Here is an 18,124-nt window from a genome sequence, read left to right on the forward strand (position 1 = left end):
ACGCACACGAGGGTGTTCGATTCCTTTCAACGCGGTTAGTCTCCCGTCGAGAGCGCGCAGAGTACATTACATTGGATCCCAAACCGTGTGCGAAAATAGAGAAACCGCGCGCCTCACCGGCGAAAACAACATTTATCAACAACACGCTTCGGCATATAGATCTACTGGCAATATTCTGTTTCATCTTTATGTTGTAAAGCATCGGGGGCTCTCCTACGCCAGTAGCTCGAGCTCGACAACCAAGCGAAAGATCCTAAGCAAAAGGAACGAGACGCTGCAGTAAATATTCACTATTTTGTGAACCAAGTACCTTTTACCACTACGAGCAGACTGGTGCCCTGAATTGAACAAGAAGAAGCTGAATGGAAGCCTGTTTTCTCTAGATGGTAAGGCATAGTAGTGCGAGTGTTTCCCTCCTCAAGGTTGAGATGATTAACGTTAGAGTATTCTTAGATTTTCTAGATCATTATAGACCAACAAACCCCAAGCTAACTTTTTGTGTATATCGCTGAATATGATGATGTACAAACAAGTGATTGGATTTCTAAAGGATTTGCGAGCCAGCTGCAAAAATGAATGTCACTAATGTTAGACGTCTACGGCTACGGTGTATTAACAGAGACGGTGTAGCTGTAAAAAATCTCTTCGATCTAGTCTAACTCTACTCAAGTCGAGAGGTTTCACTGCTGCTCCTACCAAAATGTACTTTGTTACTCATGTAGAAAACTGCCTGATCCACTGATTTAAATTTACTGAGCTATATTCATATTATATTAATGTACAATTTGTACAAGTAAAGATCTACCTGCATTGTTCATTCCCTTACGATGGCCTTGTCAGTCTCAGTGACGGTGACATTGTCGTTGATTGAGTTTTTGACCCTTAATGGTTAAGTATCTAGATCTACAGTATAGTATGATGAAGACTCAAGCTACAACTCAAGACAAGAGCTAACGAGTAACAGCTAGCAACATCGCGCACTCCCCCTTCCTCCTCGTTTGGTTCCAGATGGAACGTTGAGGAGTATTTTGAAGAATAAGAAGAAGAGGATAAAGTTTGTTGAACGATACACAATAGAACTTCAATTATTTAAACTGGCATTGTCAATGCAATGCATGAATACACTCTAACGTTAGAGTCTATCTACTTGACAGCCTTATCGTACACTGCAATTTCACAAACCAGGGCATACTGGAACTGCATACTGTAAAATTTACATCCAAAATCTTTTAGGGTAGTCTAATCTGTAACTTACACATCGTAGATCCAAATTAAGTGTAGTTAGCGTCTATGTAAGAGGAATTTCATCAGCAGGGGCCCGTTTCATAAAACTTGTTATCAGTGACAACTGCCACATTTCTATGACAAATTTGCTCTCAGCCAATCAGATGCAAGGATTTCAGTAGCTTGTCACATCTATGACAACTTGTCACTGATGACAAGTTTTATGAAACAGGCCCCAGGTTTGCTTGTTGACAAGTTACAGTTTAGATAATTTCAGTTTTTTTTTTTCTCAACGACATGACCTGTGTATTTGTGCGTTATTGTTTCCTTGATGCTGATGCACTTGAGTGCAACTTGATGTAATATGCGTCATCTACTACTATGTTATGACTCATGTGACTATTATAGTGATACTTCAAAGGGACTTTTGTTCTACACTTGTACGTTTTAGAGAGTTAATGCCTTTTTGAAAACGGAAGTCTCGTCTCAAAGAAAGAAACGGGCAATGATAGCAACAATTTTGAAGTTACTGTAAGCAAGATTATCGCATGAAAAAAGTTCTTAGTATAACTTGTGACCAATCGTAATTTCAAAAGTTATCTCGCAACTAATGCAAGCAGTGTCAGTGGCAGTACATGTGGTGCATTGTATATACCCATGTAGAGGCTGCAAAATATTTTCGGGGGGGGGGGGGGGGGGTAGTTGAGTCAAGGGTTTGGCATCACAGCACACTGGCACTGGTCCGACGGTCCCTGACCAGTAAAAATCACTGTCGGACCAGTAACTTTTCAGGAATGGACCAATAAAAAATTGAAAAACTGGGTAGGCCTACATACTGGTCCAACAATAGACAGGTCGGATCAGTAGAAAAAATTGGTTAGTGTACGGCCCTGGAATTTGTGATTTTTCTTTTAGTTTTTTTTTTTTTTCTTAGACCAACAGATTATGCAACTAATGTGTGGCAATCATGAAAATAAGACAGAACATGTTTATGTCATGTGACATCATTTCTTTGGTATGACACTGCACATCATGTCGTGTGTTTACCAATTGACAGAAAATGACACTTAATTGCTATCTTTCCTTTCATACACATTACACTTGTCACATTGTTTTCCATCAGGGTATGTGATAGACTCTCACAGTTCTTTCAGATTGTAATAAAGGTAGTCTGTTTCTCACAAAAATGTGATGAATAAAAAAAAAAGGGAAAAATCTTTCCAGAAGTGTGTTTTTTTTTTTTTGGTTTTTTTTTTTTCAAAAGTGGGTGCAGTCACTTGTCCATGACTGCTTTGTTTCAGGTGTCGGTTTATGTCATGCTTGAATTACATAACATGTAGTGTTATCATTTAGATGACAATACCTCTCAGTCATTTGTGTAATTCATCATATAACTTTTATTGCAAGTGTGTTCATATGTCAACATGGTGATGCTTTCATTCAGGTCATGTATCAGGACAGAGGGTAGGGGATGAAGCTTCCTTTAATAGATTTTATAGTTTTATCATATTTGATATACAACAGTATAAAAATGCAAATTTACAATGTTAAAGTAAACAGTAGTGAGGTATACTTATACAGAGCATGGGATTTTAAACTACAGCCATGGATGTGATGCAGCATACAGTAGTTCATTGGGTATTCATCACTATAAATGTATTGCAATTTGAAAATTGCATTCTTAAATTGCATTCTTAATCAGCAACATGTTCTTTGGAATATCTAAGTACAGTAGCATTACTGTACAGTGTAATTCGCATTGAGATCTTGACTATCAGCAAATACTCAATGTACGTAATTGTAGATTATGTACTGACTACTATGTCAGTATTTTGCTCATTCAAGGAGGTGTTACTTGTGTATCAGGTAGGTACAATACAATTTCTAATGTATCAATTTTGAAACCTTTTTCATAAGGAGCCCCTACCATCTGTGCTTAGTCCCACATATTTGTAATGTGGTATAACATAGTTATTAGAGGAACTGTACTACGTTCGGATGTGTATATCACTCTACATGTTTTCCTGCTGTGAGATTAATTTGTGATCTCCCGTATTAGTATCCCTTAGGTCATAACCTAGAAAATAGAAAGGAAACTGCAAAGAAGCCAGTCATATCTTGTAGAACATGTGAAACTATTGAAGAATTTGAAATCAAGTTCCTTATATAGTCAATGTCATGATAAAGACAGCTACAAAGTAAACCAGATTCAGAGGATCTGTGGTGTTATCAAAGGATAGCAAATTCAAACTTTTTATAAGCAGGCCAGGTACAGTACATGATACAGTCCATGTACATTTGCCTCACCACTGTGAAGACAAATGAGTGTGGCTACAGTAGTAAAGATGAAGAAAAGGAAATAATCCTATACGTTGGAGAAGTTGATATCAAAAGAAAAGTGCAAACATAGTTTGAATGAGAACTAAAATATTATTTGTACATATAATATACAATATATTAGAGCAATCGATCAATGAATCATTGAAACAGTTTTTAGTGAGAAAGTTTGAACAGTGTGAGCACCTGATGATGCGACAAAGGCATGTTACAAATTTTGGGGTAGGATATTTTTTTTTTTTTTTCAAAACACAAATTATTTTTATGATTGGAGATATGTCTTCACATGCTTTTAGTTTCTCTGAGTCAAAGATTTTTCTCACTACCTATAGAGGGCGACCTCTACAATACTGTTAGTGATTACATGACTTACAAATTGTAGTATCAGCAGACTTTGCCCTTAAGTAACATTCTTACAATGCGGACAGTGTCTTTTAACTTTGAACTTTCAAGTGAGTATATGCACTCCTTGATTTGGCTGCTCCTCGGTTGTTCATATGCTAGCATGCTAGCATGAGAGGTAAGCCTACCGCCCCGCGTCCCCTAAGCAATCACAGAGCAATTATACAGGGCGTATGGCCAGAAAGCTCTTCTGAGATACTAATGATCCACTGTACATTTTACATGTACTGTAGATTCCCTAATGTAGTATTTTAGTCTCTGAAATTATATTCAATGAAATCATTTTTATTGCTATTATTTTCATCATCAGCATTATCATTATCAAAATCATTACTCTCAAATAGTACTATTATTTTGTTATTTCTCTAAGTTTGCTCCGTGAAACAAGGTGCATGTCTGAAAATAGTAGCCGCACGTAGACCATTGGTGTGTGCACGTTTCCTTTGTTCGCCTCCATCTTCTCACAGCTATATCGAATACTGTCTATCGGTATCGCCTCATCGAGCCATATGCATCCGCATGAGTAGAGGCTGCCGCGGCTGCTTGGTCAGTGGCCCGGCGCGGCGCGGTAGCACCAGCCTTGCTGCGTACGTGGACATTTGCATGCGTTTGCGTGTTTTGAGAACATGAGTGCATGTGTGTCAACAATGATACAAGCTTTTACAGAGCTTCTAATACTATAATACGGCATATTACTTGTATTTAGGGAGTCTAAATTTTTGCGAATCAGGACTTCCGACAATTTCGCGAGTTGTTAAATTTGCGATTGTGAAATGCAGTACCGGTACTGAATGGAGAAATGCATTCATGTCGGGATTAGAATTAATATTTTCGTGTGTCTTAGCGCCCGACTTGCGAAATTTGCAAAAATACTGTAGAAACCCACAAGTATTTGGCATACCACACTACCATCTTTACAGAACAGAATACAAATTGTGTGTATATTGTCAAAAGGTACATTTTGATGATTCACTGGAATATCATTCTTCACTACCTAATTTTATCTGTACTTTGAGTTCCATACAGTGTATGGTTCCACATAACTAGGAAATCATACAACGTATGATTGAAAAAAAAAAAAAGTGCAATTGTTCTTGATACAATAATTTATTCTACCAGTACAATTTGTATGTGCTGAAATACTGTACAAATGTACACCTGTGTACATTGTGTATGACCTCTGTTAAACATGACCCTTACCACTACTAAATTTTCAGTCGCCTTTAAATGATGGAAAAATTTTAATAGCCCTGTGAATTATTGACTTTTGTGGTCTTTCCGGTCTTGTTTCATATTTCTTTCAGGCGGATATGGTATGAACTGTTAAAAATGTTAACTAAGATTAGGAGAAGGTTGGGGGGGGGGGGGTTGCTATCAGTTGCAGGCATGAAAATAACAAGGGCCCTGGTTCTTGCTCTCGTCTGCTCATTGGTACTGCCAGGAGGGGGCATTAAATAAACATTCAAGTTTCAACTTGTTTGAACAAATAATATGTTTGTCCATGTAAAGAGTACTTGAGCGCTGGTGCCTGTGCTCTGAAGTGAAAGGGAAGAACAACAAACTTACAAGAAAAATAAAAGCAACACTCAGTGTATGTGTGTGTATCTTTACACTGAAATAGCAAACGGTCAGCAAGAACTCGGATCTTCTTGATGGCCAGATCCGTGATGATACCTCACATTTCATCTCCACACTGGGTTTGTTTTTCCACAAAAGCTGTGCAAAAACAATTTTAGGGACTTGACCAGTTAAGTGTCCATCAAGTATCACGTTTCGATTCATCCTACAGTATGATGATTTTGAGGAGAAAAAAACTGTTAAAGTTAACAAACTGACAAGATATTCAATTTCACTCACTTTCTACAGTATAGTTAAACAGGACACTATCTTTTGAAAATGAGATTGATTCGCAGCATTTCTTTTTTTTTTTTTTTCTTTTTTTGGCAAGGAGGTGATGGCTCAGGTTAAATAGAAATCAAAATTCAGCACACTGCTCTTGACTTGAGATAAGATTGTAAGGCGTTTTCAACGGCTCAAGGTCAGTCCAGAATACGGACGTCGAAAAGACATTGAACGTTATGATAATGCCAAATGTGGCTAGAAATTCGATCGTCAATTTCCTCATGAATTGTCATTTACAACTATGTTGGCATGTCCTACTTAGTGTTAGATTGCTGGAGTGCCTTCCCAATCTAGCTGGCATTGTACACTTTTTTTTTTCCCCCTTTTGTCTCAGATGAAGAAGTCATCAAGTTACATTATCCATGAACATGTGACATTAGGTGAATCAAACCATGCGTACTGGATGCTGCAGAGGATTAAATGGCTGTTTATCAGGAGTATGGTTACATAGAATGGGAATGTGGTGTTCTGGCTGTTCAAGCACAAAATTTGACCTCCATAAAAATTATTCTAGAGCTGCAATATATCAGCAGACAGACCTGTTTTTCATGATGAAATGGAATTGAGACCAAAGCGAATGGTAATCTTCAGGTTGATGATACTGACAACCATGAAGTTGCATTGAACAGGATTTTGATCCTGTTCCAACTTTGAGCCAGTGCTGTTCTAGAGTTATAGATGTTAAATAAACAATGCAGTTTGCCTGATTCTGAAACATTCTGAATGCATTTGAAGTGATGTAAAAGTTTTGTACTGTGGGTTTTTTTTTTTTTTACTGTGAGTAATGTCCATGGTTATTCAAACTTTTGCATTTTACATTGTACAGTACTCTAGAAATACCAGTGAAAGGCCAATGTAGCAGTTTTCATCAGTATGCAATAATACACAAATATTTGATTCCAAGGCATCCCAAATAGTGGCATGCACACAGACAAAATAACAAGATGACAATCGCGATCGAAATATCAAGATTTTATGCACCTGTTCAGACAGACAGAAATATCCGTGTAATTGGTGATTGTGATAATTTTTCGACCGAACTGCATATGCGCGAAATCAGCCAATACGGTGACCCTTGCCCTTGTGTTCAATCAAGTGTGTTTTGAATGACGGGATTAAAAATCTCAAGATTTTTTGCTCCAGTGTTCACACGCTTGGTGCGGTGTGAATTACCACACTATTTTTCAAATTATGGCGACAATTCCAGAATGATTGCAAGATTTCTTGGGATTCGTGTCGCGATGCTGAGTTTATTGGGATTTTTATGTACATAGACAGGCAAAATCTTGAGATTTGGTTTGTGATGCAAAACTCAAGATTTGTATCATGTTAATTCGGATCAGTATGAATTCCACTTTATATGATCCTTTCTATGGGTCATTCCAAGAAGCTTGGGTATCATACACATATCACATCTTTTTCATATGAGTTGTGACAAAAATGACAAAATAAAAGATTGTAAAATGCGATTGTCATGAAATTTGGAAATGTGCTGAATTTTGTCTTGAGTTTAGACTTGGAAATATTGAGGTGAAGAAAAACAAGAGAAATTTGTTACCATACATGTGTGAAAATAGAAAAAAATCGAGGGGTTCGGTGAAGTGGATAGTATTACAATAGAACAGCGGCTATGTTGAATTGCCCGATACTAAAGTGTAATAGTTGACTTCAATTCTGTCTTCCTGTGGTCATATCACTCTTGACTTTTGTCCAATAACACTCCAATAACAGGGTTGTGAGATGGCTCAGCCGGTAGTATATCTGTTTTTCAATCAAATGGCTCGGGTTTGAGTTTGGGCGCTGGTTCGGGTGCAGGTTCAAACCAAAGTGAGACGTACCCAGCAATGTTGTGTGTTATCATGCCGTCCCCTGAATAGTAGAGGTAAAATACTGCCCCTCGGATGGACATCAAATGGAGGTCCTGTGTGTGAGAGAGTCACAACCCCGCTCTTAAAGGCATAATTTACCATTTGCAGATGAAACAAAAACCCAGCATTAGTATTTCATAATAGTTCTAAAATGTGATCTTGGGATAGAAACAGTCACAGTAAAAATTTGAATCCGTATAATCGATGTTAAGTATTGTTTCATACACAAAATGTGAACAATAGTCATATTAAAAATGTGTTCAGACTAAACCGTCTACAGTTATGGTTTAATGAGAAAAATACAGATACAGTATCTCCTTATAATATACAATGTATTTTAGGTTTTATTGTGAAAATGTTATATGGTAGGATGTTTTGTGATACAACAGACCTACACATATGCATCAAATGTGATATCTTGAACATTTTTTAAAATCACTGTTGCCAAAGGTAAACAGGACCTTTAAATGATCCAACTTCATCCATTCCTTGCAAAGTACAGGGTGCATATGCTGGTGAAGTAGTCTGCCTCACAAGCAACTGGACCCCATGGAAGACTGGCCAGTGCAGCTGAATATGGGCTGTCTAGCCATCTTGTCAGATGGAAAATGAAACAAACAAAGAGACAAACAAACAAACTCAAAATGTCATGGAGCTGCTGAATTCCCTAGGCCACAATGCTTTTTACATGAGATGTTACATGATTATGCATATTGTTTTAATACAGTGTAAAGCAGTGATTTTTTTTTTCTTTTTTCTAATAGGCATCAGTCTATAAACTATCCCTTCATGGCTAGAAATGACCAGTTGGTCACTTTGTAAGATACATGCACCTAGAGTGAGAATGCTTCAAAGTCCAGTCAGTGGTCAGACAGAAACACTGTGCTATTAACTGTAAAATAGTAATTCAGTTTTCCTTTCTTGCGTTGTTGGGCACATGTGTGGAAAATACAAGCTTGCACCAGAAGTCACTTGCCAAAAATAAAGGAGCTACATTCAGTGCAGTGTCTGTACAAAATTTATCTATGATTTTGTCCTTAAAATTAACAGTTTTGTAGGTGAAAAGCTTTTTATGCCTCCGCCGGAAGGGTGCCAGAGGCATTATTTTTGGATGCTTACACTGCACGCAACAAGAGACAATATGACTTTAAAATGCTTTCTATTCCCACAAGTTTTGAGATAATTCAATGGAACTAAATGACAAATATGATGAATTCTAGATATTTTATGTGGGAGATATGCTTCATAAAAATTTGCTGTTGATATGGGCAACTGTAGTACGTATGTATGAAAGAATTTTTAATGAGCAAAGTGCTTTCATACATGATGTGTGCAGGATGTAGGGATTGGGCACAAGTTCTTGTGTTTATTAGGCTAGATACTGCCAAGGAAACGCATTTGTGATAACGAATGAGAAACTTTTGAAGCAAATTTCCTCCCTTGTATTCAAGAAATCATGATCAGACTGAAAAAAAAAAGAGCCCAGAGTCTGACGTAGAATGCAGTGAGTAGTGAATAGAATCCCAATGTCATCACTGAGCTGATCGTTACACACCCGTGTCCTTGTTAAGGTCATCACTATGCTATGTAGTTCTCCAGTAGTCTGGTAGAAAGATGTTAGTGTATTAATGCATCCTAATTGCCTTTCTGTCTTCATTTTTTTTTCCTTTTTATTTTGATGGCATGTTTGCCAGATGCAAAATATAGATTTATGAAAATCGGCGATATACTGGACATCGAAACTTTCCAAGACATAAACACACTCATATTTTACTTTCATTGCTGGAACTACTTTTATGAGCATTTGACACCTCATTTTCATACTTTCTCCTCTTAGAAAGGATGATAGAATATCAGTCTTATCTTATTCTATTATTCTAGTTTACTTCTTCTCTGACACGTTGCACAAACTGAAGTGTTCAGAACTAAATTTATCTAAAAAATGCAGAGTAAGTTGCTTCTTCACACGTCCTGGCAGGGCCTCGACGAAAGTAAATATGCACTTTGCCCAAAGGTCGGACATTTTGTTTTCTTGTGATATTCATATTGCAAGATGGTACCTGGATTCATTCCACTGACAACAGGTGTGGACAACACAAGCTTGTTCACATCTCAGAGATTAAATGCTTGATGCCAAAATAATACTACATTTATCATGAGCAGGATGCAGTTATTTGCCTGTACTTGCAACTGTACAAAATAGGTATTGACTTTAACTGTTTGTTTTTTCTGTGTAGAATCTATCTTCCACATGAATACAGTAAACCCAGAAATGTCATGAATTTTTGCAAAAGCCAAGATTCGCAAAATTAAGATGCATGCAAAAGTTCTTGTTTGCACTATTTATTTGCATTGAATGCCATTGACAATTTGCAACATTTTCATGCCGCCGTAGGCTCCAATTTTCAAATATTTCATGCTGCGAATACTTACTTGCTTTACAGTTTATGGTTCTGAGTTGAAGGGATGTGCTGTATATTGTACTAAAGCAGAAAATGTATGCCTTTTGAAGAAATGTGTCCTTATAATTAGATGGCTGTGTTTGGCAAATTGATATAACATTCAATTTTGCACTATTCATCAGTCTAAATAAAAAGTTGGAAGGTTATGTGTCCTTTGAGTATCACACTTTATCATATCAATAAGATGAAAGAGACGGGAGGGGGGTGGGGGGGGTGAGAGGGTAGGACGATCCTCGCTGCATAGCCAGAAAGTCTGCAGGTTTATGAATTTGTTTGGTAATGCCAAATGAAGTTTTTGCCCTGAAATTTGCTTTGAAAATGGACTTCCAATTGTCCCATTGGTTTCTGCATTACTTGATGTGTTAATTTCTGTATGTCTGTGTGTTTTCCATTTGTATTTTAGATGAAAATTTTATCTGATATACATCTATGATTTTGTACAATTGTCTTTAAATGCCTCTCTGTTCTGTTCTGTCAAATCCAGATATTTTGAAAAAGAATTATTGTTCATGATTTCCAAATATTTCCTTGTGTCAAACAATTATCAAAGAAATTGAAAATAAGTGAAATAGAATGATATGAGTTACAAGCAGTTAAAATGAGATGAAACAGGAAAATTAATTTTGAACATCTTTGGAATTCAAGTTTTGGTAATCACTTTCATAGATGAAACGGATGAGTTTTCTTCTTTTTTTTTTTCTTCTGATTGTTGCATGCATACGACACTGTACATGTACGCCTAGATTGAAACAATATTTTGATTTTTTTTTCTTTTTTTGCATTTGCCCTTATTAATCATCTGTGAATACTGTGGAATAGAATAAGTGGCTCTATTTACGATTCATCAGAGCCTGGTTACAGTAGGTATCTCGCATACCAGCATATTTATTAAACTGCAAACTCACAGCGAGTCAGTTTTCATTTGTGCACATCATGTACTGTCCTTGTGTGTTTCTGCAGGCAATGAAAATTTGGTTTACATTTGGGCTTCATTCATAGGGCATGATATTGCTCTGAAAGTAGGGCAAACATATAACTCATATTCCTTTCCTGTTTGTTTCTTTTATGTTAAAATGATGTACAATCATAACTCTTTAACAGTGATTTTTAGGGCTACTATAAACTGTAATCACGCACCTCTTTCATATACATAGTACCGAGTACCAGTACATGTACATGTTTGCATGTACAGTACATCGCGTTCAGGTCAGGATCAGAGTCAATATTATTGATATATATGTTGTTGAATGCACTATAAGCACTCAACTCATGAAATTTGCGAAAATTAAACTCCCTTGAAATGCATCATGGCATACAATTGTATACAGTACTTAAAGGGATCGTATAGTTTTGTTTGAGACCTAATTTCAGGTTTCTAGCATTTTTGGTGAGATAATGAGAAACCTCTTATAAATGAAATATGAAAGAGCATGTAATTCCAGGAGGAATTCAACGTTTATTTGATGAAAATTGGTTTTGAAATGGCTGAGATATCCAAAACAGAGCAATTCTAATAAGTGTGGGACCCACACTTTATTACGATCGCTTTGTTTTACTTTGTTTTTGGATGTTTCAGTCATTCCAAACCCGATTTTCATCAAATAAACTTTGAATTCTTTTTAAAATGGTATGCTCTGTACTATTTCATAAGTGTTTTCTTGGTATCTCGCAAAAAGTTAAAAGCCCAATTCTCATCTCTACCAATACTGTACTATCCCTTTAAGATTTAAAGAGTACACCCATTACAGTTTTTTCCCTTCCCCCCCCCCCCCATTCTGTATCAGGGATAGTTTGTTTATTCTCAAATTTTTCTTTTCAATATGGTATACAAGTGTGTGAGTGCCTATCCCATGACCACTGTCTCCCCCCCCCCCCCCCTGAAAAAGAAGAAGAAGAAGAAGAAAGAATACAACATCAATCAACAAACTTGGTAGCTGGAAAAACACGGAAAAGAATGGTATCTTTTTTTATAATGCTCAGTTGGCTAAAATCTGAGGAAAGTTGCATCATTTTAACTGACCGTTATAATTGTGTATGTATCTGACACTGCAGAGGTAAGGCTAAATGAAATTTAAAGAGTGCCCCATAGTTATATTGTAAGATATGTCTAAACCCTAGATTATTTAGTTTGAATTGTAAGTGATATATCGCATGTTCTTTGTTAAATACCCCTACCAAACAAAGTTTGAAGGTACATTGTAGTATTCCAGGGATCAGTGTGTTGTCGGGCAATCGGTCTTTCTGTTGGAATTGTTGTACATCATAGTACTCAACTTTTGAAGTGATTTAAAAGAAATTTGGCACACATGTTGAGCTCAGTGTAGAGTTGTACAAATTACATTTTTTTTTAACTGTCGCGGAAAATGCATTGTCATGGTAACAGCACATTATGCCCCCAAAATCAAGTATGAGGTTTGCAGTTCAGTCTACTTCTCCAGTTTTCAATCTGTTCACAAGAAAATTGCCACTCATGAAAAATTCAATATCATTGTGCAGAGTTACCCAAGACACATTTTTTAAAAGTTTCTGGAAAGTGCATTGCCATAATGTAAACAGTGCGTTATGAGGCCCCAAATCAGGAAAACGCCTTGCAGAAGGAAATTCTTTTCCAGTTTTTAGGCGATTCAGAATAGTGACTATGATACAAAAAGTTGTATTAAACAATTTTTTTGTTTTTAGAATAGAGGAAGTTTGTCGCCATGGTGACAGTACATTATTGCCCAAAATCAGGCTGGTCCCCAAATCAGATGGAACTTTGTCTGTCTTTAAGAGAGTCAAATCGAATTCGTTACTCTTGTTGAACTTGATGAAGGGTTGTGCATGACAATTTTTTTTAAGAGTCGCAGAAAGTGAATTGCCATTTTAACAGTACATTATGTATTGGTATGGCCTGACAGTTCGAGAAAAAGCCTTGCCGATTAAAATACTCCAGTTTGTAAGCGATTTGGAAATGAGTTTGCCACACTTAGTGTTTGTTATCTAAAGCTGTGCGAGATATATTTTTAAAGAAATGCTGAAAGCTTGTTGCCATGGTAACATCTATGTCTGTGCAGCAATATTGTACCCATACTCATTATTTATTGAATACATTTGAGTAATGCAACTGACTCTGTTATTTTCAGCAGCACACCAACTCACATACAAAAGTATGTGGGGGGGGGGGGCGAGGTTTAGATTACCTTAAATGATCAATTTCTAGTTTGATTTGTAGTGTATCCATATTATTGCCCAGAAATGTGTAATGCAACATACACACAAGCAATAAAGAAGAGACTCAATGCTTGCAACTGAGCATATTAAGGAGCTTTAGTTCAGCAAGATAATCTTAATCTTACAATAAAATGGTTTCAGTGGGCCAGATTTAGGTAAGATTTTGTGAAGTTGCGATTGTCGAGTGTCTGTTGTCCTGTACAACTCAGCCACTTGATTCTCCAGCCTTCTAGTTTCCAGAGTAAAGCCTACATTGTATACTGATCGCCAAGACGAAGTGTAGACACACGTGAATAATAGAAGAGTCAATTTCTTTGATTCTTATTCATGAGTACGATGTCATAAGTTACAGTAATGATGATGCTGTCGGTTCTTGATGGCTTCTTATACATGTATGGTAATTTTTCTGTCATGGAATTGAAACATTTTCATTCAATGTTGTACATACATCCAAGTAGATCATGCACAAAATATCTTTAGGTTGTGTTTCCCGAGGCTTTTATGGATCCTGTCAATGGTGAATTGTACCAGTTGGCCCTTTTGAAGTATTGATAAATCTATTCAAAGGACATCCCACTCGCTTGCCGTGAGAGTTTGCCAAGCGAATTTGAAAGTGAAAGTTTATTCTTATGATTTTATCATAATTCTTCCCTCTGTCCCTCCGTTCCTCGAAGCATTGTGGTCATATTGTGCACAGAAATATGGATTTATTTGCCATTGTTTCGTTTGATGTGATTAATCAAATGAAGTGGTGGTACATGTAGTGCTGTTTTGGAATGATTGATGATTATTAATCATTTTGTTCAATTAATTTGCTCTGCATTTATGTTTGTGGTGGTCCACTTTAAAACTTGTGTTTGGTTTTGTAAACCACCTTGAAGCAAAACAAAGCAAAATACACTCTTACTGTTGTAAGGCAGCAGATGGGTCTCATTTATTCTACCATGGTTTCACATTTATTTTACCATGGTTTCACATTTGTTTTTACTGTGGTCTTTTACTGAAGGTAGTTCTAGGAATTCAGAGAAATGTTTTGAGGCTTGTTTATAATTTGCCATGTGTACAGTTGTAGTTAAAATGAGAGTATTACCATGCCATCTATATTCGATTCATAGTCAAAATTAATTTTAATAAGGACACTGTTTTTCTAGTGAGAAATTGTTCAACTGTTGTGACTGAGCTATTCAGTTGTATGATGATATTCATGCATAACAACAATACCCACTCCAGCATACAAAAGTTTTGAGGACTGTGCTGTAACTATCAAGAGATCTACACATTTCAAATAATCATCATGCTAATAAACAGTGAAGTGAATTGTGGCAGATAACCTTTTTATCTATGAAGAAACAAGCTTTAGTGTGGTGAACTGAGTTACTTATTTATAAGTTAATAGATTTCTACTTGATTCCAGAGCATGTAACATTTTCAACCTACATTTTGTACATGTATACTGTACACATTTATTTTCAGTGTTTTAGATACTGAGGCCTTAGAAATGAAAAGCATGTTGATGAGTAATCACACAAATTGGCAAGACAACTTTGTGCTAAAATTTCCCATGACAGATTTGGGTATTTTGCATATACTGTTGTGTTCAAATTATGCAACACACCAAAGGCTAAAAGGGGGCATATATTAAAAGCACATTGTTCGTTTAGTGATTTAGTTGATCGGTCTTTCCAATGGATGGATGGTCAGTCCATAGCAAGAGACTGAAATAAATAGCTTCCACATTGGGATAGAAAATGGTTTGAATGAAAATTTGCAGTATGTGTTGACTGGCCTTGATGGGGAAACTATGTACAATGTAGATGTGCAAGACTATTTTTTTTTTTAAGAGTGAGAGAAATGGTTTCCATGGCGATGGCATATTTTGGCAAACATTCAGAAAGAAGTCTGCAGCACAAACAGTGTCCCAAGTTTTGAAGTGATTCATATGAAATATGGCATTATGTGGGTTTTGTGGTGGTGATGTGCAAGACATATGTAAGATTAAGAGAGTGGCAGAAAGTGCTTCACTGCAGTAATGGTACATCATCGAAAAGTTCAGGGTGAAACCTTGTCGACAAAAAAAAATACTTCCTTGGTAATTGAGAAATTCATATGAACTTTGGAGCATAGGGGTTTTTAGGTATTCATTTACAGCCATTGCCATGGCAACTGTATATTACGACAAGAAATCAGGGGAAACCTTGTGAAGCAAACAACTTCCCTAGTTTTAAAAGCAGTTCAAATGATCTTTGGTACACATGTCGATCTTGAGGTGTTGATGTACAAAACTGTACAAGACAGATTTTTGTAGAATGATGGAAATTGCTGATTGCCATGGCAACGGCATATTGCGTCAAAAAGAGCAACAGAGATCCTGGGTAGAAAACCTCGCACAGCGCAGTGAGAAAGTAATTCAAACAAACATTTGCTAACATTTTGGTTCTGAGGTGTTGATGTGCTGGACACCTACATTTGTATTGTAAGAGTACATTGCCATGGCAACTGTTCACTGCCAAATGACAAAAAAATTACGGAGTGCAGACATTTCTAACGAGACAAACTCTTTGCCCTAATTGCTCTCAATAGGCATTACCGTTTCAGTGGCAATAGTCCTAATCACCTGTGATATATCTAGCTGTTTTGCAAGGCACATTGCAATAACATTTCATATCAAATTTTATAATTGATATTTTTGTGACACAAAAAATGTGCTCATCATACTATACTCCTTTATAGCATTTGCGTGCAACATGTCATTCTCGGAATGAAATGTGCAAAGCCTTGACATTTTTTTCTGTTTTATCTAATACATACATGTATCTTTTGTCTTGTCTTGTATATATTATACACCTTTTATTGTGCCTACAGATTGTAAGCTGGCATTGAAAAGTCATTATGGGATGTGTTTCAGCAACAAAAATATCTTTTTTAAGGCCTCACCGAGATATCTTTGGGGTAGATTGTGAGTTTCTGCTGGGCTGATTGCTCCAAATATGAGGCATGATATGTGGAATATCAAGAGTGCAAGGAATCCCGTATATTCAAGCATGGCAAATTGATATTGAAGATTTGATACTAATGTTCATGTTACGCTATGCAGGTTGAGGCAGAAGTCAAAAGCATTGCACTTGCGTATTGATATATTAAAATATGTTGAAATGGTTGAAGAAATGGAAACAAAGTACCTGTTAACGCATTGAAGGTGTGCTTGGATGGTTATCTTGATGTAAAAAGCAGCATTTTGTGTGAGTGTGGCTTACCCATAACGGGAGGGAACAGGTACATGTATTTCTAGAAAATTGATTGAAATAAGGAATGGAATTCCAAGTTCATCTAGGCACCTATATGTGACTCAGATGATAAAAACAGCATTGCAGATTGGCTTGTATTGTAGATCCAGATCCGGTCTCTGTGTATTTGAGGGCAGGAACCCCAATGCCCCACCGGGGTACTTCATTTCTTGTATGCAAGCCAACTGGCTGCTGGACACTGTATGCAAAGAAGAAAACTTTTACCTTTTGCAGTATTTTGTACTGTTTTGGGCCAAAAATACTGTAGGTTTCATGGAACCCAAATTAAAATAGTACACACATTTGTTGCAGGGAAGGTGGAAATGCTGTTTATCAAATGCTGTTTCACTCCTAAGAAAACTGTAACGCTGTTTAGAAGGTTGCCATGCCTGCCTTGTAAAATTTTACATCATTTTGCTTCCTCATCTGACGATTAGAATAAAAAGCTACAAATTGTATGAGTCTCATCCTCGTCAGCCATTTTGCAGTCATCTGTTACCTATGACTTCAATGTATTGTCACTGTCTGTCTTCATTTTGTTGTGTATTACTGCAATAGACACACTGAAATCTAATCTAAAAGCTCCTGATATCAGAACTTGTGTGTTCAAACATCTAGCTTTATTTGCTTTATGTCTACCAACTTCATTTGCTTTATTCAACCAACTTCATTTTTATCGTTCCTCAATATCAATAACTTATTTTATTCTTATGGATCGTGAACATGTTTGCCGGTTATAATGGAAAAAGATGTAGTAAGCCGTAAAGCAGAGCCATAGAATATGGCCTTTTTTACGATCAGTGGTGTAACTTTTGTACTCAGAGGGTCAAAATTTCAAACAAAATATTTTTTCATTATTCTATTTGATTCTTGTTTGAAAGTATTCAAATTTTTGAAAAAATAACATTTCAGACCTTAAAGCTGAAGGGTTATTGGTGTAATTTGAGGAAAACCCTGGCACCTGAAGTAAATTTAAGCAAAATTTTGCTTTCATGAATTGCACCATATTGACAAAACTCTGTATTCAAACTTCACCATGCAAAGTTTATATGGTTAACAACAATATATAGTTTGTGAATCAAAACTATTTGGGGGTTGAATATGAAGTGAATTTAAAAAAAAATACATGAGATTTATAAATTTTTGCTAAAAATACCAATTGACATGTAATTTTTAAGATTTTAACTATTTATTGGAGGGCAGGCCAGGTCAAACTCTTCCTATAACAAGTCTTCAAGAAGGGCTACCTTCCTATGTAGGTTAAATGAAATTCCAATAATTTCTTTAAAACTTGGATTTTTCACACATGGATGTTTCGGAGGTGACAGTTAACATATTAGAATGTTTCGGAGGTGACATTAATATTAACACCCACTTTTTTGAGAATAAGTGACAATAACACAAAAACTTCTTCTTTTTATCGATGTTTTTAATA

At 36.4% G+C, this 18,124-nt stretch overlaps 1 protein-coding gene across 1 annotated transcript in view; it reads left to right on the plus strand.

Annotated features, from left to right (window-relative positions):
* The first annotated feature begins 114 nt into the window (after nucleotides 1-114).
* Nucleotides 115-18,124, plus strand: part of LOC139708854 (uncharacterized) — a 155,669-nt gene continuing 137,659 nt past the window's right edge. Inside the window, exon 1 of the mRNA XM_071620813.1 lies at nucleotides 115-386. The gene's annotated coding sequence lies outside the window, so the exon portion shown is untranslated. The remainder of the gene's footprint in view (nucleotides 387-18,124) is intronic.

Source organism: Diadema antillarum, unplaced genomic scaffold, assembly GCF_040938485.1.
Source record: "Diadema antillarum isolate AM-2024a unplaced genomic scaffold, OU_Dant_1.0 seq00001377_RagTag, whole genome shotgun sequence".
Classification (NCBI taxonomy): Eukaryota; Metazoa; Echinodermata; class Echinoidea; order Diadematoida; family Diadematidae; genus Diadema; species Diadema antillarum.